Here is a 21,903-nt window from a genome sequence, read left to right on the forward strand (position 1 = left end):
CACATTCCGTCTGTAAGTAGCTATAGCTCGTGTTCTCATAAATGTGACTGGACCGTGTAGTTGTGTTACACACAGCCATGTTATACTCTAAAGTTAGGATCCCTCTAACTGCTGAGGTTTGCAAGTATGTAGACATGGAGAATAAATATATAGAACGTTAACTGTGTTTTTGTTTTGTTTAAAGAGCTTTAAGAGTATTCACATAAAAATTAGGAAGCCTTACTTTTCAGCACACCCTCATATAACTTATTTTTTATATTTTGTAAGCATGGGATGTTAGCGTTAATTTTTGTGTTGTTGTTGTTTTTGTACAAAATGTTGAGGAGAAAGTTGTTAATCGATGTATATGGTGATCGATTAGCTAGATGGAGGTTGTGTAGTAACCGTGTTCCATAACAGCAATTTCATAGAGCAGAGTAGGTATTGTAATACCAGACTAGTTTGATTATGGAGGTAGAAGTCCAGTTATGTTTAAATATAACGTCAGTCATTATAGTGAAAATCGACGACTGCTCGATATGGCACTTAACAATACACGCTGAAAGAATTAGTACTTTATTTATTGGTTTCAGAAACGCTGCTCTTATATGCTTGTAGCAAGTCGTGTAATATATTAAGTATATCGAAACACCCTACGTAAAAGGAAATTTAAAGAAACCTTTTGAGTATAGAAAAGCAAAGGAGTTCAGATGGAAATAAGGTACCAAGCGAAGAATTTAAGCCCGAAAGGAGGAAGGGATGCATAGGAGGGCTTTATAAAAGAAGACAGTGTTGTAGAAAGGAAACTGAATGCATGAATATGAGATGGGGCATGAGATTCTACAAAATTAATCTGCCAGAACACTATAGACGTATGTCGAAACAATGTTCCCTGGGTAGAGAGAATTCCTTCATGATCCTTGGTTGAACGGACGATGACTGATCTTTTCCACCTGGTACCCAGAATCCTGGAATAAACTCAGAATTCAAGACAAACTCAGTAATCCCTATACCAAAGAAAGTCAGTACTGACAGGTCTAAGTATTACCGCAGTATTACTGTAGTAGGTAACAGTTGCAAAACATTAAAACAAAGTATGTAAAGAAGAATGGAACGAGTGAGAAATATGACCTGGGTAATTATCAGTGTGGTTACTGGAGGCAGAACTAACCCTACAACGTATCGAGGAATATGGACTGCAGAGGGAAAACCCTATTTGTATTGCAATTATGGACCAAACTGCAATGACAAAATCGAAGAACACGTGAGGGAGGCAATAGCTGAGAAGAGAGTGTGACAGATTGGTCGACTATCCCCCACATTATCCAGTATGTACAAAGAGAAAGTAGCAAACGAATCCAAGGATAAATTTGGAAACTACAGCTCATGGAGAGGAAATAAAATATTTAACTCTTTTCGAGGACTGTAAAAATCAGTTACACGGAATCGAAGGAAAGAGGCTCTAAACTGCAAGCTAATGAGAGTAATTTCTTAAAAAGAGAAATCTCCGTGTTACGTGATTTCTGTAAGGATTTGTGTGGAGTGTAACATTAAATAAAAGCGAAATGTGGACGATAACCGGTACAGACAAAATGAGAAAAGAGGCTTTTGAAATGTGGTGCTGCAGAAGAATGTTGTAAATCAGATGTATTGATCATGTAAATGGTGAGTAGGTACTGAATCCAAATGTACATGAAATGATTCATGATACAGCCTGACTAAAAGAAGGGATATATTGATAGGATACATCGTAATTTATGAAGACAGAGCAAATTTGATTATCGAGAGAAGTAAAACTTTTGTGCGGATACCAACCTGTAATGACAGGAATTATGTTTAGAGGGGTGTTGATTACAGTAGTAATGCAGAGATGAAGAACCTTGCACAGTACTGACCAGTGTGGTGAGCTGAAAAAAATCATTCTATTGGATTGTAGCTCATGACAACAACAACAATAAATAAGGATATTTTATGTTAGTCCTTAGTCCAGGTTAATTAGAAATGTAGGAGAAGTTGGGGTATAATCGGGTATGGGGATACAACTACTAACCCTCATGTTTCTCTTTAGGAGTTGCGGCCATTAGACCATGAAGACAATTGGCAAGAGGATTGGTAGTGTCAGATGAGTTGTCGTGAAGCAAAATAATTTGTTAGACTTTCGTGGTTGTGCGTCTTACTTAGTAGTATTTTCTGTTCAATAAGGAACTTAGAGCGTTGTATATCGAGTTGAAACTAATTACACAATGAATAATACATTTAACAAGCCATGTTAAATGATTTTTCGCCTTCTTTCTTATGCTGAAGGAGTATTACAGATAAGGGGTAAAACCGGATAAGGGCAATGGGGTGAGGCTGGAACTACCTGATATTACCCCATTCCTTAGTTAATACAACTTATATGTGACGTAAGAAATATGTGCTTTCAAAGGCACGCTACATGTGTGTACATTTTTTAATAACAACAAATTAATAATTATATACAGAATTTACTACTATTTTCCAAAAAGATGTAGTTTATTTTAGTCACTAATAATTTAATTAATTATCCCTTTTTGAAGAAGTGTGCTTGTACTTGAGATGGGACTATTAAGCTCTTTATACAGTCAGGAAACTAAGACATGGCTTAACAGCCATCCAGGAAGAATGGCAACCCAGTACCAAATAGATTAGTCGTTCGGACATGCATATATTAGAACAACAACAATGCAAAACGACCTTTTTGGGTATAAAAAGTGGGTACTTACCCGCTTAATGAAAATACATTTGGAGAAGAGGAATCTGCACTAAATTTGCACCATTAGATACAACAGAAAGAATATTGCCAGATTCCCGGAGAGCAATGGGAGACTACAGCCGTAATGTTTCCCGAGTACATGCAGCTTTACTGTATGGCTTAAAGATGATGGCGTCCTCTTGGGTAAAATATTCTGGAGGTAAAATAGTCCCCCATCCGGATGTCAGGGCGGGGACTACTCAGGAGGATGTCGTTATCAGGAGAAACAAAACTGGCGTTCTACGAATCAGAACGTGGAACGGCAGATCAGTTAAACGGGCAGGTTAGAAAATTTAAAAATGGAAATGTGTAGGTTAAAGTTGTATATAACAGGAGTTAGTGAAATTCTGGTCAGCTAAATATAGGGTTATAAATAAAAAATCAAATAGCGGTAGTGCAGGAGTTGGTTTAACAATGAATAAAAAATAGGAACGTGGATAAGGTACAATGGACGGAACAGAGAATGCGTTTCGTAGCCAAGACAGACACGAAACCGACATCCACCACAGTAATACCAGTTTATATGCCAACTAGCTCAACAGATGATGATGAAAAGCTTGAAGAAAATATGATGAGATAAAAGAAATTATTTAGATTGTTAAGGCAGTCGAAAATTTAATAACCATGGCGACAGGATTTCGATAGTAGGAAAAGAAGAGAAGGGAAAATAGAAGGTGAACATGGACAGGGACTGAAAGCGGAATCCGCCTGGTAGAGTTTTACGCAGAGTGTAATTTAATCATAACTAAACTTGGTTTAAAAATAATGAAAGAAAGTTCTATACATGGACGATACCTGGAGACACTGGGTCGTTTCAGATTAATTATATGGTAAGACAGAATTCGGAACCTGATTTTAAATCATAAAACATTTCCAGGGGCAAATGTGTACTCTTACCACAACTTGTTGGTTAAGACGGCTTCTCACATTTTCTCCTATGTCGTTAATGTAGATCAGGAATAATAGAGGGAATGTAACACTTCCTTCGGGAACGCTGGATATTACTTATGTTTTACTCGATGACTTTCCGTATATTACTACTAACTGTGACCTTTCTGACAGGAAATCACGAAACCAGTCGCACAACTGAGGCGATATTCCATTGGCACGCAGTCTGGTTACAAGACGCTTGTGAGGAACGGTGTCGAAAGTCTCCTGGAAAACTAAAAATTATGGAATCAATTCGAGATCCCCTGTCGATAGCACTCACTACTTAATGAGTATATGCAGCTAGTTGTGTTTCACAAGAATGATATTTTCTGAATCTGTACTGACTATGTGTCAATAAATCGATTTCTTCGAGGTATTTCATAGCGTTCGAATAGAGTATATGTTCTAAATCCTACTGCAAATCGACGTTAGTGATATGGGCCAGAAAGTCAGCGGATTACTCCTATTTCCCTTTTTGGATATTGTGGAAACTCTAAAAGGAACCTGTCTGCTATACCATCTGGACCTGAGGCCTTGCCTTTAAGTGATTGAAGCTGCTTTTCTACACCGAGAATATCTACTTCTATGTTTCTCATCTTGGCAGTTCTTCTTGGCTGGAATTCAGGATTATTTACTTCGTCTTTTTTGGTGAAGGAGTTTAGGAAAAAGGTGTTAAATAACTCTACTGTAGTTGCACTGTCATCAGTGACTTAACCGTTGTTATCACGTAATGAAGGTATTGATTGCGTCTTACCATTGGTGTGCTTAATGTATGGCCAGAATCTCTTTGGCTTTTCTGCCAGATTCCGAGACAGAGTTTCGTTGTGTTATTATTATAAGCATTTCGCATTGAAGTACGCGCTATATTTCGACCTTCTGCAAAACTTTGTCAATTTGGGGATTTTTCTTTGATTTAAATTTTCCTTGCTTTTTTCGTTTCTTCTGCAACAGCGATGTGACCTGTTTTGTGAACCATGGGGTATCAGTACCATCACTTATCAATTTATGGGGTATATATCTATCAAATGTATGTAAAGTACACAAGCGGCAAGACGCAGTCAATACCTTCGCTGCGCAGTGCCGATGGTACTGTTATCGACGACTGCGCCGCTAAAGCGGAGTTATTGAACGCAGTTTTCCGAAATTCCTTCACCAGGGAAGACGAATGGAATATTCCAGAATTTGAAACACGAACATCTGCTAGCATGAGTTTCTTAGAAGTAGATACCTTAGGGGTTGCGAAGCAACTCAAACCGCTTGATACGGGCAAGTCTTCAGGTCCAGATTGTATACCGATTAGGTTCCTTTCAGATTACGCTGATACTATAGCTCCCTACTTAGCACTCATATACAACCGCTCGCTCACCGATAGATCTGTACCTACAGATTGGAAAATTGCGCAGGTCGCACCAGTGTTCAAGAAGGGTAGTAGGAGTAATCCATTTAACTACAGACCTATATCATTGACGTCGGTTTGCAGTAGGGTTTTGGAGCATATACTGTATTCAAACATTATGAATCACCTCGAAGGGAACGATCTATTGACACGTAATGAGCATGGCTTCAGAAAACATCGCTCTTGTGCAACGCAGCTAGCTCTTTATTCGCACGAAGTAATGGCCGCTATCGACAGGGGATCTCAAGTTGATTCCGTATTGCTAGATTTCCGGAAAGCTTTTGACACCGTTCCTCACAAGCGACTTCTAATCAAGCTGCGGAGCTATGGGGTATCGTCTCAGTTGTGCGACTGGATTCGTGATTTCCTGTCAGGAAGGTCGCAGTTCGTAGTAATAGACGGCAAATCATCGAGTAAAACTGAAGTGATATCAGGTGTTCCCCAGGGAAGCGTCCTGGGACCTCTACTGTTTCTGATCTATATAAATGACCTGGGTGACAATCTGAGCAGTTCTCTTAGGTTGTTCGCAGATGATGCTGTAATTTACCGTCTAGTAAGGTCATCCGAAGACCAGTATCAGCTGCAAAGCGATTTAGAAAAGATTGCTGTATGGTGTGTCAGGTGGCAGTTGACGCTAAATAACGAAAAGTGTGAGATGATCCACATGAGTTCCAAAAGAAATCCGTTGGAATTCGATTACTCGATAAATAGTACAATTCTCAAGGCTGTCAATTCAACTAAGTACCTGGGTGTTAAAATTACAAACAACTTCAGTTGGAAGGACCACATAGATAATATTGTCGGGAAAGCGAGCCAAAGGTTGCGTTTCATTGGCAGGACACTTAGAAGATGCAACAAGTCCACTAAAGAGACAGCTTACACTACACTCGTTCGTCCTCTGTTATAATATTGCTGCGCGGTGTGGGATCCTTACCAGGTGGGATTGACGGAGGACATCGAGAGGGTGCAAAGAAGGGCAGCTCGTTTTGTATTATCGCGTTATAGGGGAGAGAGTGTGGCAGATATGATACACGAGTTGGGATGGAAATCATTACAGCATAGACGTTTTTCGTCGCGGCGAGACCTTTTTACGAAATTTCAGTCACCAACTTTCTCTTCCGAATGCGAAAATATTTTGTTGAGCCCAACCTACATAGGTAGGAATGATCATCAAAATAAAATAAGAGAAATCAGAGCTCGAACAGAAAGGTTTAGGTGTTCGTTTTTCCCGCTCGCTGTTCGAGAGTGGAATAGTAGAGAGATAGTATGATTGTGGTTCGATGAACCCTCTGCCAAGCACTTAAATGTGAATTGCAGAGTAGTCATGTAGATGTAGATGTAGATGAAATGCCATTGATACTCTCTCTCTGAAATCATTACACAGCTTTTCTACGCTTACGTAATCAGATCGGAAGGAGTGGAGACTGTCTCTTAAAAAGGCGTTATGAGCATTTTTATCAGATTTATGAAATGGATATACTTTGCCTTTCTGTTTGATGGTTGTAGGTGTTATGGTATTCAGCCTCGCAGCAACTGCCTTGTCGTAGCTAATCCTTTTATTCGTCACGATACTCACTATTTGTCCAGGATTATTTGTTGCTAAAAGGTCAAGTATACTTTCCCAACCATTTACGCTTAAAATCGAGGAATTCTAAGTACCTGTAAACAGCAATCCGTTACGCTATAGCTTCTAACAAGTATGCGGCAGCAGTAACAGAAGATCAAGGGTGAAGCGGAAATCGTCCAGTAATGTTTGTGACCAGTAGTGCTGTCGCTGAATTAAGAAACGCCAGTGCCACAGCTAATTCGTTAAATGCAGAAACACTTTGTAAGTAGTAAGTTTTTATGTTGGTATCGCCACGTAGCGCCCTGTATGAAAATCACTGATTGTCTGTGTCCAGTCTGTGACTAATTTACATTGTTGGAATTTTTGCTATAGCAGTGTTGGGCAGTTGGATGTGAACAGCGGGTAGCTTTGCGCAGTTGGACGTGAGACACCAGCAGTGGAGGATGTGGGGAGATAGATGGCAGAATTTTGAGAGCGGACGATGTGGACGAGTGTCCATCATAGAGAGACATTTGTAAGACTGGATATCATGAACTTATATATATATATATATATATATATATATATATATATATATATATATATATATATATATATGGTTCGTTCTGTATCAAAATCTTTCATTTGCTAATTATGCCTATCAGTAGTTAGTGCCTTCAGTATTTAGAATCTTTTATTTAGCTAGCTGTATTGGCGCTCGCTGTATTGCAGTAGTTCGAGTAAGGAAGATTTTTGCGAGGTAAGAGATTCATGAAAGGTACAGGTTATTGTTAGTCAGGGTCATTCTTTTGTAGGGGTTATTGACAGTCAGATTGCATTGCGCTAAAAGTATTGTGTGTCAGTTTCCTGTTGATCAGAATAAGTAAAGAGCGAAATGTCTGAGTACGTTCATTTATGCTCAGCTGTTTGAAAATCAAATAACGTAAGGATTTTCCAGCACAGTAAAATTCATAATTTTCCTAAGGGGATGTATTAACTTTATGATGTTACCCTTTCCCGTCGCACACTTTCATACAGAAAACCTCTTACTACTCTTTAAAATGGTTCAAATGGCTCTGAGTACTATGAGACTTAACATCGGAGGTCATCAGCCCTCTAGAGCTCAGAACTACTTAAACCTAACTAACCTAACGATGTCACACACATCCATGCCCGAGGCAGGACTCGAACCTGCGACCGTAGCGGTCACGCGGTTCCAGACTAAAGCGCCTAGAACCGCTCGTCCACCCCTGCCGGCACTACACTTTACAACAGGAATCTTGATAGTAGAAAATCTGTCTGAGTCAATGTGTGATAAACTGACAAAATGTAACATTTAGCAGTAAATTATACAATATAATAAGAAGCAATGCAATCTATTTCCTTTTCTTTGGCGATAAACAACGTAACTGGGAGCCACTGAAACTAAGTTCCTTCAGCAACGCGTCCGCTTACAGTTTGCGCTCCAAGCAGTGAGGCGGGATAGCGGGCGTGCGTATATTAGATATTTTAATTTGAATAACAAAGGCCCATCCGCTCTGTGATACGAGATGAGAATCAGGCTTCTGAAGCCGCAGCATTAGAATATTCATAGGCGGTGCCAAAATCAACGAACACATGCATAAAAGATAAGTCTAATCTTCTTTAAAAAAAGACTTGCCGGTGAAGTATACTCAGTATTACAACAATATTTAATTTAAAACCGGCTGTGGGTGTATGGGGAACGTCTTTCGTACTAAAACGGGCCGGACGGAGACGGCGAGATTACGCACACTTTCGTGACCGAGCGGTACTGCCAAGAGCAGAGCCCCGGGATCCGTGTGGAGACTCGGCGGGAAGTTTGAGTATATTTCAGAGACGCTCGATCCTCTATAAATCGCGGGACGGCGCAGAACCAGGGTTTTAGGGCGCGCCGGCTTCTTTGGCTCCGAGCGATATATCTCGCCGAGTGGCGGAGATCTGACTGGGCCTACCTGTTGGCAAGCGGAAGTCGCCGCTTCCGGACCCGTCCGATTCTTCTGCAGCCTGCGAGTGCCCGTCCCCGCTTATTTATTGCTCTCGTGGTACGCCGAGAGAGAGGAGAGCGCGTGGTGGAATGGGAGGGGGGGGATGAGGGGGTGGAATTTGTCAGACGGAATCAGATTATCCGTCGTGTAACGGGATTAAGACGAACGCCGAGTTTCCGGCTGAAGCAGACTACCGGAAACTGACACTATTTGAAATTACATCTTCGTTGGACTATTGTGTGGGGATTGTTGTAGCCCTCACTACGAACACAGCTTCGATAGAACTCTATGCTAGTGTTACAAATACGAGCCTTTCCATATGTGCATCATTACCGCACAGCACTAGTGCAATCAATAACTGCATAGTGCATTCCTCTTTGTGGTTCCTTCCCCAAGAAGATATTTGCTACGCAGAAACGAATAATTAATGTCCCTATCCCCACAACTAGACATCTGTTTAAGAAGCACAATAACGGTTCAAATGGCTCTGAGCACTATGGAACTTAACATCTAAGGTCATTAGTCCCCTAGAACTTAGAACTACTTAAACCTAACTAACCTAAGGACAACACACAACACCCAGCCATCACGAGGCAGAGAAAATCTCCGTCCCCGCCTGGAATCCAACCCGGGCGCGGGAAGCGAGAACGCTACCGCATGACCACGAGATGCAGGCGGAGCACAATATCTTACCACTACCTTGTATCTATATTCTTGAAACAATGTGTTTCACTCCTGAAAATTTCCATATATTCACAAAAAATAACTTACATTAAAGATGTCCACTACTATAATAAACAGCGGATCAATGACATAGTTATAGATGATCAACGTTTATGTAAAGGCCACAATAGTGTAAGGCACAAGAGAGTACTTCTGTACAAGAAATTACCTCAAAGTATAAAATCTTTCCAGAAAAGATCCAGATCCAAAATAAAGTCAACGCTTCAGAGACATTGCTTCCATTCTGAACAGCAATTTAAGAACACCAATCTAAAATAATTTCTGTAATATATTTTAATGTGTGTTTTACCATTTCACTTTCAAGTGACTTGTTTCCCTCACTTAATAGATGTAACTGTTGGCTCCCTTGTAGGGAAGCAGCCTACTCACATCATGTGAAATTCATATGCTTTCCATTGTGTGCCAGCCCAGTCCACTGTAACTAGCTATGACGTCACGAATATTGCGCAATACCTTTAAAATAAAGTAAAAATAAAGTAAATAATCTGGAAAGTTGATAGAATTTCAGGAGAGATCCTAAAATAATAATGTGTTAAGTTTCAAAAATGGTTCAAATGGCCCTGAGCACTATGGGATTTAACTTCTGAGGTCATCAGCCCCTAGAACTTAGAACTACTTAAATCTAACTAACCTAAGGACATCACACACATACATGCTCGAGGCAGGATTCGAACCTGCGATCGTAGCGGCCGCGCGGTTCCAGACTGTAGTACCTAGTACCGCTCGGCCACTCCGGCCAGCGTTAAGTTTCCGTTTAGTATTTTGGATGTTTCACGTAAAAATTCATTGGTGCAACAGGAAGCAGCTAGAAACGTCAAAATTTATATTCCGATTCCTTTTTCATTGTAATTTAATGGAAACAGCAGGCTGAATGTCACAAAATAAGATTTTGGTTGAAATTCATGATTTTCTGTTGTGTCCTAAAAGTATGGAAGTAAGATAGAGTAAATAAGGGAATAGATAAAGCTAGGATGTTTAGATTTAGGTAGAATGGAGATACGCTGTAATAAAAAAGGTGTGAGAAGTTTCAAAAAGGTAGCTATAAAAATATAGCTGTAGCGTCTCTCCAAAGGGCAAGTTCAGAGTTCATCTATTGCGTGCAGTACAACTAAAATAATTCTATCGCCAAAAGTATTTAACCTAGCCACATTAGAATTTTATTATAGATACTTACCTGTGTTGTGATTTGCACAATTAAATCGAGAACTTCATTGGCCTCCAGCGAATGAAGCAATTAATTGTTTAGTAACTTGAAGTGGTGTTTGCTAGCCCCAGCAGTTAGTCAGCAAGGCAAATGTTATCGACTGCGCCTTCGGCGGTCCGCACCGTGGCTATATAAATGAAAGCGTGCGAGATAGAGTAAGGCCCCAGCTCGCGTCTAGATTCGTATCAGCGCGCACTCCGTGTCGGAAGCTGCGTCACGTTTGTGCAGTTGCCAGGAATAGCCTTGGATGCCATATTACGTAACTCGAAATGCACTTAACAATGAGTCGCACTGGGGTAAAGAGTTAATTAAGGAACGACTACAGTGATTTATTTTCAGTTTGCATATGTCGTATTTCCGCGTGACCCCATGCGGTGTTTTAAATGCCAACACTTTGGACACACTACTCTCGGCTGTAGAAGGGAAGCCACTTGCGGGAAATGTCGTAAAGCCGCCCATGTGGGAGTTGGTGGCTCCTCTCCTCCCAAGTGTGTCAACTGCTCTGGGGATCACCCTGTGTTGAGTAGGGACTGCAGAGTTTTCCTTGAGGAACGGAAGATCCAGGAACTTAAAACTACAAAACGCCTCTCGTATGGTGAGGCGAAGAAAATTTACAAGTCCATGCAGCCGCCCACGTTCGCTGCTTCCTTTTCTTCCGTTCTCAAACAGCCAGTGTTGAAATCCGATGCCACTACACAAACGGAGGTTGCTACTGTCAGCACTAGCACCTGCGTTTGTCAATGTACGTGTGCTGCTGCCGTTCCCATGAAGCCTGCTGCTCCTCCCCCCCCCCCTCCCCCGGCCTTCTGACCAGGCCGTGGTAGCTGACGTCATGGAACTTCCTGCCCCTTCCCGGGTCCAGTCTTGTGCATTGCCCAGCCAAAGACAAAGGTGAAAACTCGCCCGCTAAAGGAGACCGACATTCTACAGTCTGCTGATGTGGATGTCATTCTCTCTGACGTCTCTCTCGACTCCTCTTCAGAGGCGATGGAGGTTGATGTCAGACTGGGGCACTCATCTCACCCCAAAACTGAGCCTCCGTCTGTTGTTGGCTCTCCTCCCCGACAGAAAGTGAGAATGAAGGTACTCCCACCCTGATAGATGGCTCCCATTATACAGTGGAACATGAATGGATTCCGGGCACATGTGGAGGAACTGCACCTCCTAGCACGGCAACGCCCCCTGTGCTTGTGTTTACAGGAAACGCATTTCAAACCATCTGACGCTCCTGTATTAAGGGGCTATACGTCATATCGTAAAGATGACCTGACTGGAGAAAGGGCCAAAGGCGGAGTCGCTGTGTTTGTCAATAATGACCACCACTCCTCTGCTCTCCCCCTGGAAACTGACCTGCAAGCAGTTGCAGTTGAAATTCATTCACCTCGGAGGCTTACCGTTTGCTCCTTTTATTTAACCCCTCTGGATGCAATGACCTTAGACGCTCCCACAGATCTTATCGACCAACTCCCCCGCCCATTTCTCCTCCTGGGAGACTTCAATGCCCATAATGTCCTGTGGGGCTCCACTTCTCTTTGCGCTCGAGGTCGAATTTTGGAGAGCCTCCTAACATCTCAAATGTTGTGCATCCTCAACACAGGTACTCCGACTCATTTCTCTCCTGCTACAGGGTCATTCTCAGCCATTGACCTATCTGTTCACTCGGTTGGCTGTCTTTGACCGCCACCATAGCATCCAAGAATGGGTGGATCACCTCACTCTTGTGATCCATCATGCTGCTGACCTGTCCATACCACAGTCTTCTGGCACTCTTAAGCGGCGCCTTGTGGCTTGGTGGACAGAAGAGTGCCGTTCAGCCATCCGGGACAGGCGTGCGGCTCTTCGCCGATTTAAATGCCGTCCAACAGCGGTCAGTCTTACCGCCTTTCGAATCGCGAGAGCCAGGGCACGCCGTGTCATTAAAGAGAGCAAGAAAAGGTCATGGCAGGCGTTCCTGGACTCCATCAACCGTTCGACTTGTTCCACAAAAGTATGGGAAGCCATCCGGAGGATTTCCGGTAAACATAGCCGTTTACCAATAGCTGCTGCCCTGAACCAGAGATGCCTCCAAACGACACCCAGAGCCATTGCTCAGATGCTGGCAGAGCATTTTGCACAAAGTACTGCCACTGCAAATCAGGATCCAGCGTTTCGTCGCTACCGCGCGACTGTCGAAAGAGCGAACTTGGACTTTCGGTCGAACAGTTCTGAGGCGTACAACTCCCCTTTCTCCAAGTGGGAACTTGAATCGGCTCTTAGTGAGACTTCTGACACTGCACCAGGTTACGACCGCATCCGGTACTCCATGCTTCGACATCTGCCAGGGGCGTCAAAGGAAATCCTCCTCGAATGTTTTAATCTCATATGGCAGACAGGAGTGTTCCCCACCTCGTGGCGGGAGGCAATCCTCATCCCTCTCCTCAAACCAGGAAAGGACCGCACATGTCCCAGTAGTTATCGTAGTATCTCCTTAACAAGCTGTGTCGGAAAGACCCTGGAACGGATGGTTAACCGGCGTCTGGTCTGGCTGTTAGAGACCAGTGTGGATTCCGAAAATTTCGGTCCACGGTCGACAACCTGACCCTCCTAGAGACGGCTATTCACTAGGCTTTTCTCCGTCAGCATCACTGTATTGGTATCGTCTTTGATATCAGTAAGGCATATGATAATACTTGGAGATACTGTATTCTTGCACAACTGCATCAATGGGGCTTTCGTGGCCGCCTCCCGATTTTCATTCGGTTTTTCCTGTCTCAGCGGTTTTTTCGGACCCGCGTTTGTAACACACTGTCTGATCGCTTTGAGGAAGAGAATGGTGTCCCCCAGGGCAGCGTTTTAAGCGTTACCCTCTTTGCCATAGCCATCAACAGTATAACGTCTACAGTGAGGAGTCCAGTACAGTGCTCCTTATTTGTGGACGACTTTGCTGTTTTCTGTTCCTCCTCCAGTGTTGCAACCGTGAGCCGTCAGTTGCAGCTAACAGTGCGGCGGTTAGAGGAGTGGGCAGCAAAGACGGGTTTTCGGTTCTCTGCCGATAAGTGCGTTTGTGTTCATTTTAATCGTTCTCGTCGTCTTTTTACTTTGCCTGCCTTGCATATGGGGGATACTGTCCTACATTTTAGAGACACAGTGCGGTTTCTGGGTCTAATTTTTGACTCCAGGTTGTCATGGCTGCCACACCTACGTGACCGTGGGCCAGAACCCTGAAGGCACTCAACATCCTCAAGTGCCTCAGCCACAGGTCTTGGGGAGCGGACAGGGCGCGTTTCATTCAGTTTTACCGAGCTTTCGTGCGTTCACGGTTGGACTATGGGTGCACAGTATATGGGTCAGCGAGGCCTTCTCATTTGCAGATCCTTGACGCTGTTCACCATGCTGGGATTCGACTGGCCACGGGTGCTTATCGGACCAGTCCCATACCCAGCCTCTGTGCTGAGGCTGGGGAACCGCCACTTACCATCCGGCGGCAGCTCCTACTGGTGCGCCAGGCTTGTAAGTTTCTTGCAGCTCCCAGCTCGCCTGCTCACCGTCTTGTTGCCCATCCACCTCTGGACCGCCTTTTTTCCCGCCGTCCCCGGGCTACGTTGGCGTTTGGGATCCGTGTGCAACGTGTACTAGAGTCCCTCGGTGTGGAGTTTGTACAACCCCAAATCCAGGGTTTTAACCGCCTGCCACCCTGGTTACTGAAGAGGCCCGGAGTGATTTTACATATATTGCAGTACGAGAGAGATTGCACTTCTTCCACCGTTTTTAATGCAGCATTTTCTGCCATTTTATCTGAGCACCACGACTATGTAGCTGTTTTTACGGATGGATCGAAACAAGGGGATTCTGTTGGTTGCTCAGTTGTTTTTCCAGATCGTGTCTTCAAGGTCCGCCTGCCTCAGACTTTCGCTGTCATTGATGCAGAACTGTCTGCGATCTTGCGGGCACTGGAGCACATGAGACATTCTTCCTCTCCTAAATTTCTTGTCTGTTCCGATTCACTCAGTGCCCTTCACTTATTGCAACGTTTGTATCCGGCAGACAAAACTGTCCAGACCATCCAGGATGCCCTCCTCCGACTACAGCGACTGGGGAAGGTTGTAGCTTTCTGCTGGGTTCCGGGGCATGTCAGCAATGCTGGGAATGAAAGGGCAGATCTCGCAGCCAAGGAGGCGTGTCTCGCCCCACAAGTATCTCAGTGTGCTATCCCTTTGCACGCACTCACCTCGCTGTTGAGCTCACGGGTTATGCGTCGGTGGGAGGATGAGTGGCTGGAAGTGACTGACAATAAGCTCCGTATAGTAAAGCCCACAACGCGTGTGTGGTGTACTTCCTTTCAGCCCCATCGACGGGACGAAGTTCTCCTCACTCGGCTTCGAATAGGCGTCACGGCCCTATGACGCATGGCTACCTGCTCCGGCGAGAGGAACCTCCAATGTGTGGTGCTTGCGGCGTCCAGGTCACTGTGCGCCACGTTTTATTGGATTGCGTTTTATTTTCTGACCAGCGGGCCGCGGCTGACTTGCCAGCGGACCTGCCATCTCTTTTAGGCAACACTCGGACGAATGTGGCTAAAGTTTTAAAGTTCTGTGACATGTCAAATGTTTTTACAAAGATTTTAGGGAGAGGATTTTAATTTGCTCACTGTGTGACAAGCTAGCCCATATTTTATGTAAGTGGGCAGCCAATAACAATTTCCTGTGACAATCTTGTTGCTATGTTTCCCCTTTCCTTAGGTTTTACTTTCTTATGTAACATTTTCCTTCTTTTCCTGCTTTCTTTGAGTGTGTGCTTTAGTTTTCTTAGGTCTGTCCACGTTCGTTCCTTTTAATGTGTGTCAGAGCGCTGGTGATCTCGATGTTGAGCGCCCATAAGCCCCAACACACCACCACCACCAGATAGTACAATAGCTGATATGGGTAATCACTTGTCTGGAGTTTTACGCTTTATCGTTTTCAGAATATAGTGAAAATTGTTACAGTAAACTGCATTTTCTATGAATTCCACACATCATCCTAAATTCTCAGAGTAATGAACCTCAATAATCAATAACTTTTATTCTCCATCAGAGTGGGCACACTGAACTCTAATTACAGACATCATGTTTTTGCTAGTCGCATTCTGGTTGCCAACATCATAGTTAGAGAGCCTGTGTTGAGAACGGCAAACAATATATACAAAAGTAAAATATTCCACCCGCTGCCCCACACCCTGTTGGGACTTATATTCACACGTAGCAACATAGTGTAAATAGCGTATATAGGCATTATGCCTATGGAAGTATGCGTGCGGAACGATTTGAAGTGGAATCATCATATAAAATTAATTGTTGGTAAGGCGGGTACCAGGTTGAGATTCATTAGGAGAGTCCTTAGTAAATGTAGGCCATCAACAAAGGAGGTGGCTTACAAAACACTCGTTCGACCTGTGCTTGAGTATTTATTGCTCATCATTGTGGGATCCGTACCAGATCGAGTTGACGGACGAGATATAGAAGATCCAAAGAAGAGCGGCGCGTTTCGTCACAGGGTTATGTGGTAACCGTGATAGCGTTACGGAGATAATTAATAAACTCAAGTGGCAGACTCTGCAAGAGAGTCGCTCTGCATTGCGGTGTAGCTTGCTCGCCAGGTTTCGAGAGGGTGCGTTTCTGGATGAGGTATCGAATATATTGATTCCCCCTACTTATACCTCCCGAGGAGATCATGAATGTAAAATTAGAGAGGTTAGAGCGCGCACTGAGGCTTTCAGACAGTCGTTCTTCCCGCGAACCATACGCGACTGGAACAGGAAAGGGAGGTAATGACAGTGGCGCGTAAAGTGCCCTCCGCCACACACCGTTGGGTGGCTTGCGGAGTATAAACGTAGATGTAGATATAGATTCTGTTATCTTTACCCGGTGACTATATGTGAAAGTATTGTGAGAGTGATGAGTACCTGCGAAAAACATATAATTTATATAACTCTGTATCATAAAAATGTTTACACTTGTTCATCTACGTAAATGAATATCTCAAAAACGTATATACTTACGTATGTAACTAAGTAAAAGGTGTTTTGATGTAATAAGGCATGGACATTTCTGGGATCAATAAGAAACTAAACAAATTACATCGCTCGCTGTATTGAAGTTCTGGTCTCCCTCTACAACTCTAACCGTGTTCACTTTCGTCCATCACCAACTAAACAATTCCTGGAAGCCCCACGATGAGACAGATCAGCCTCTTCTTTATTTTAGTATAGTTGTGGCATGAAACTATTTTACCTCCAAATTCTACACAGTATGTGTTCCTTTGCTACTTAACGAAACCGTCAAATCTTCAGCGTCCTTGTGTAACAATGTTTTTCGAAACCTTCGATTCTCTTCTTGTCTTTGCCACTTAACATCTATGTTTCATTTAACTTAGGTCTACATATCAACTAAATACTTTCAAGAAAGACTTCTTAACTCATATATTCACGACTGAAGTCGACACATTTATTTTTCACAGAAAATTTTGTCTTGCTACTGTCAATCTGCATTCTAAATCCTCAGTTCTTCTACCATCGCCAATAACTTGGCTATCAGAATAGCAAAAAACGTCTACCACTTTCACCATACAATCTGCAAAACTAATTCTTTCAACATCGCTTGAGCTAGTTGTTGTTGTTGTGGTCTTCAGTCCTGAGACTCGTTTGATGCAGCTCTCCATGCTACTCTACCCTGTGCAAGCTGCTTCATCTCCCAGTACCTACTGCAACCTACATCCTTCTGAATCTGCTTAGTGTAGTCATCTCTTGGTCTCCCTCTACGATTTTTACCCTCCACGCTGCCCTGCAATACTAAATTGGTGATCCCTTGATGCCTCAGAACATGTCCTACCAACCGATACCTTCTTCTGGTCAAGTTGTGTCACATTCTCTTCACCCCAATTCTATTCAATACTCCTTCATTAGTTATGTGATCTACCCATCTAATCTTCAGCACTCTTCAGTAACACCACATTTCGAAAGCTTCTATTCTCTTCTTGTCCAAACTATTTACCGTCCATGTTTTACTTCCATACATGGCTACACTCCATTCAAATACTTTCAGAAATGTCTTCCTGACACTTAAATCTATACTCGTTGTTAACAAATTTCTCTTCTTCAGAAATGCTTTCCTTGCCATTGCCAGTCTACATTTTATATCCTCTCTCTCATTACCTAATCTAATTCCCTCAGCATCACACGACATAATTCGACTACATTCCATTATCCTCGTTTAGCTTTTGTTGATGTTCATCTTATATCCTCCTTTCAAGTCACTATCCATTCCGCTCAACTGCTCTTCCAAGTCCTTTGCTGTCATCGGCGAACCTCAAAGTTTTTATTTCTTCTCCATGGATTTTAATACCTACTCAGAATGTTTCTTTTGTTTCCTTTACTGCTTGCTCAATATACAGATTGAATAGCATCGGTGAGAGACTACAACCCTGTCTCACTCCCTTCCCAACCACTGCTTCCCTTTCGTGTCCCTCGACTCTTATAACTGCCATCTGGTTTCGGTACAAATTGTAAATAGCCTTTCGCTCCCTGTATTTTACCCCTGCCACCTTTTGAAAGAGAATATTCCAGTCAACATTGTCAAAAGTTTTCTCTAAGTCTACAAATGCAAGAAACGTAGGTTTGCCCTTCCTTAATCTAGCTTCTAAGATAAGTCGTAGTGTCAGTACTGCCTCACGTGTTCCAACATTTCTACAGAATCGAAACTGATCTTCCCCGAGGTCGGCTTTTACCAGTTTTCCCATTCGTCTGGAAAGAATTCGCGTTAATATTTTGCAGCTGTGACTTATTAAACTAATAGTTCGGTAATTTTCACATCTGTCAACACCTGCTTTCTTTGGGATTGGAATTATTATATTCTTCTTGAAGTCTGAGGGTATTTCGCCTGTCTCATGCATCTTGCTCACCAGATGGTAGAGTTTTGTCATGACTGGCTCTCCCAAGGCCGTCAGTAGTTCCAATGGAATGTTGTCTATTCCGGGGGCCTTGTTTCGACTCAGGTCTTTCAGTACTCTGTCAAAGTCTTCACGCAGTATCGTATCTCCCATTTCATCTTCATCTACATCCTCTTCCATTTCTATAATACGGTCCTCAAGTACATCGCCCTTGTATAGACCCTCTACATACTCTTTCCACCTTTCTGCTTTCCCTTCTTTGCTTAGAACTGGGTTTCCATCTGAGCTCTTGATGTTGATACAAGTGGTTCTCTTATCTCCAAAGGTCTCTTTAATTTTCCTGTAGGTAGTATCTGTCTTACTCCTAGTGAGATAAGCCTCTACATCCTTACATTTGCCCTCTAGTCATCCCTGCTTAGCCATTTTGCACTTCCTGTCGATCTCATTTTTGAGACGTCTGTATTCCTTTTTGCCTTCTTCATTTACTGCATTTTTATATTTTCTCCTTTCGTCAATTAAGTTCAATTTTTCTTCTGTTACCCAAGGATTTCTACTAGCCCTCATATTTTTACCTACTTGATCCTCTACTGCCTTCACTACTTCATCCCTCAAAGCTACCCATTCTTCTACTGTGTTTCTTTCCCCCATTCCTGTCAGTTGTTCCCTTATGCTCTCCCTGAAACGCTATACAACCTCTGGTTCTTTTAGATTATCCATTTCCCATCTCCTTAAATTCCCACCATTTTGAAGTTTCTTCTGTTTTAATCTACAGGTCTTAACCAATAGATTGTGGTCTGAGCTAATGCGATTAGAATTCTTCACCATTGCATTATTTCTAGTTCCATCAATCTTGTAACCTCATTTTACTACCGTTGAAGTGATCTTATGAGTCTTCCACTGTGTCTGACTGAGTCACAATGATGTAGGCAAACGCAATATTTTCCCCTACAAATTTATCTTCCAAATTTTTCAGACTGAGTATCATCGGGAATGTATTACAACCCTGCCCCACTCCCCATTTCACTACTGTTTCCCTTACTTGTTCTTAGACTCTTAAAACTGCGGTCTGTTTCCTGTACTAGTTGTATATAACCTTTCGCTTCCTGTATTTCTTCCCTGCTGCCCTCATAATTTCAAATAGTGAAGGTTTTTACAAAAGTACTGCTGTTTTATAGGTCGATTTGCCTGTCTTCAGTATATCTTCAGAGTTGTAGGTTCAGAATTGGCTAGCGAGTTTTTACAATTCTCTGGGATCCTGATTCATCTTCACGAGGTTGGATTCAGCCGTTCTTTCCGTTCTTCCATACGTAATTTGCACTAATATTAAACGCAATATTACATTTAAGATTTTAAGGCGAAATGTAAATAGTTATAAAAAATACTTCGACGGGCATACATTGAGACTGATAACCTGGGCTGTGCCTGACATGTGCACAATTCTGAAGTGGATCGGAAGCAACTTTGGGCGTATAGAAAATGTAGCCACGTAACGTAGCGTGTGCTAAACTTTCTCGTCGCCATGGCAGACTTACTGCAAACAGTTAAAATTTCTTGATTCAGATACTAGACTTAAAAGCTGGTCAAGATAGGACATCTGTGAATGCTTGTCGGCTTAGATTAAAGTTTGAGGCTAGCTCTTGAGACGGTGGAGGGCCAGGTTTTACGGGGCGGATGTTGCTGTTCTATACAGAGAAGTCGAAGCGGAGGAAGATGTGCAGAGGGTCGACGCTTCGTGAAAGGGTAGGCAGTTGACCCTCAGTATAAGCAAATGTAACGCACAACGTATAAATGGGCAAAAGACCTAGTATTGGATGATTTCAGAAAGATCATTCGAAGCAGTTGCGTCCATAAAATATCTAGGATTATGGATACGGAACGATTTGAACTGAAACTACCACATAAAACTTACCGCGGGTAAGGTACAGGGTACGGGCAACATAATATGAACGGTAGTAGGAATAGGATGGTTGTGTATGACGGCCAGCATCGCAGGTAAGGCACGTGTCGCACTGGACTGCGCGTATTCAGTTCGGACTAGGCATCAGTGCAGGTTGTTTACGAGTAGTGCACACTTCCTATTTGCTTTCAGAGGCCGAAACTAAGGTTCAGTGAAAGACGTAACAGAGTTTAAAAAAAAAGGTTCAAATGGCTCTGAGCACTATGGGACTTAACTTCTAAGGTCATCAGTCCCCTAGAACTTAGAACTACTTAAACCTAACTAACCTAAGGGCATCACACACATCCACGCCAGAGGCGGGATTCGAACCTGCGACCGTAGCGGTAGCGCGGTTCCAAACTGTAGCGCCTAAAACAGCTCGGCCACCCGGCTGGCTTAACAGAGTTCCAAAGAGGGCAGACTGTGAGGGCGCGATTAGCTTGAGCATCACTAACCTAGACAGCCAACTTATTGAGTATTTCAAGGGCAAGTGTGTCTACAGTCATGGCAGCTCACACAAAATATGGAAAGACATCATCGTGTAAATCTAACAGTGGGCGTCTATCAAAACTAAATGACACAGCTCGTGTACGCTAACACGAATTGTGACAAAACAACAGAAAACTTTGGCGGTTAAAATTAGTGCAGAGCTCAATATCCATCTTGGAGATCCCGTATCTATCGATACTGTCCGCAGAGAACTCCATAAAGAGAAAGTCCATGGAGGAGTTCCTATATCGATACCATTAATGACGGCAACCGACGCAAAGAAGCGTAAAACATTGTATGAGGCGCATAAATCCTGGGTGGTTCATGAGCGGAAACATGTCATATGGTCCGACGAGTCAACGTTTTCGTTATTTCCAACATCGGTCCGGGCTTACGGCTGAAGAACGCGAGAAGAAGCCTACAGTCTTGATTACTTGATTCCTGTTATGTATGAGGCGGAACTATGCGCCTCATGGAAAAAGGGTGACCCGGCTGAGTCACGCAATTTGACTCTAAGTCTGATCACGAGGTGTGGCCATTAATTGCACTCGTTGATCCCATAGGCTGACGTGAGGATCAATGAACTCTACTTGACGGGATGTATCTGCAACTTCTTAGGTGGTTAGAAAGTGAATACACAGGAATACAATTAAACACTTACCTTTAATTCAGCATCAGCGGCGAACGTCGATCTTGGCTTTGTACAGTAATACCTAAAGTTGCAGTTATAGAATGAACTGCGAATACTTCTTTACAATTCCTTGTGCTTCACACATATAGATCAATGGGTGTGTGTATAAACTGTATGTGGTGCCTGTCTAGGTCGTAGCTACTGACTTAGCTAAAGGTTATGCTAACTAGCGTCTCTCCAAAAATGGCTCTGAGCACTATGGGACTTAACTTCTGAGGTCATCAGTCGCCTAGAACATAGAACTAATTAAACCTAACTAACCTAAGGACGCCACACACATCCATGCCGAGGCAGGATTCGAACCTGAG

The sequence above is a fragment of the Schistocerca gregaria genome, chromosome 6 (genome assembly GCF_023897955.1).
Source record: "Schistocerca gregaria isolate iqSchGreg1 chromosome 6, iqSchGreg1.2, whole genome shotgun sequence".
NCBI classification, from domain to species: Eukaryota; Metazoa; Arthropoda; class Insecta; order Orthoptera; family Acrididae; genus Schistocerca; species Schistocerca gregaria.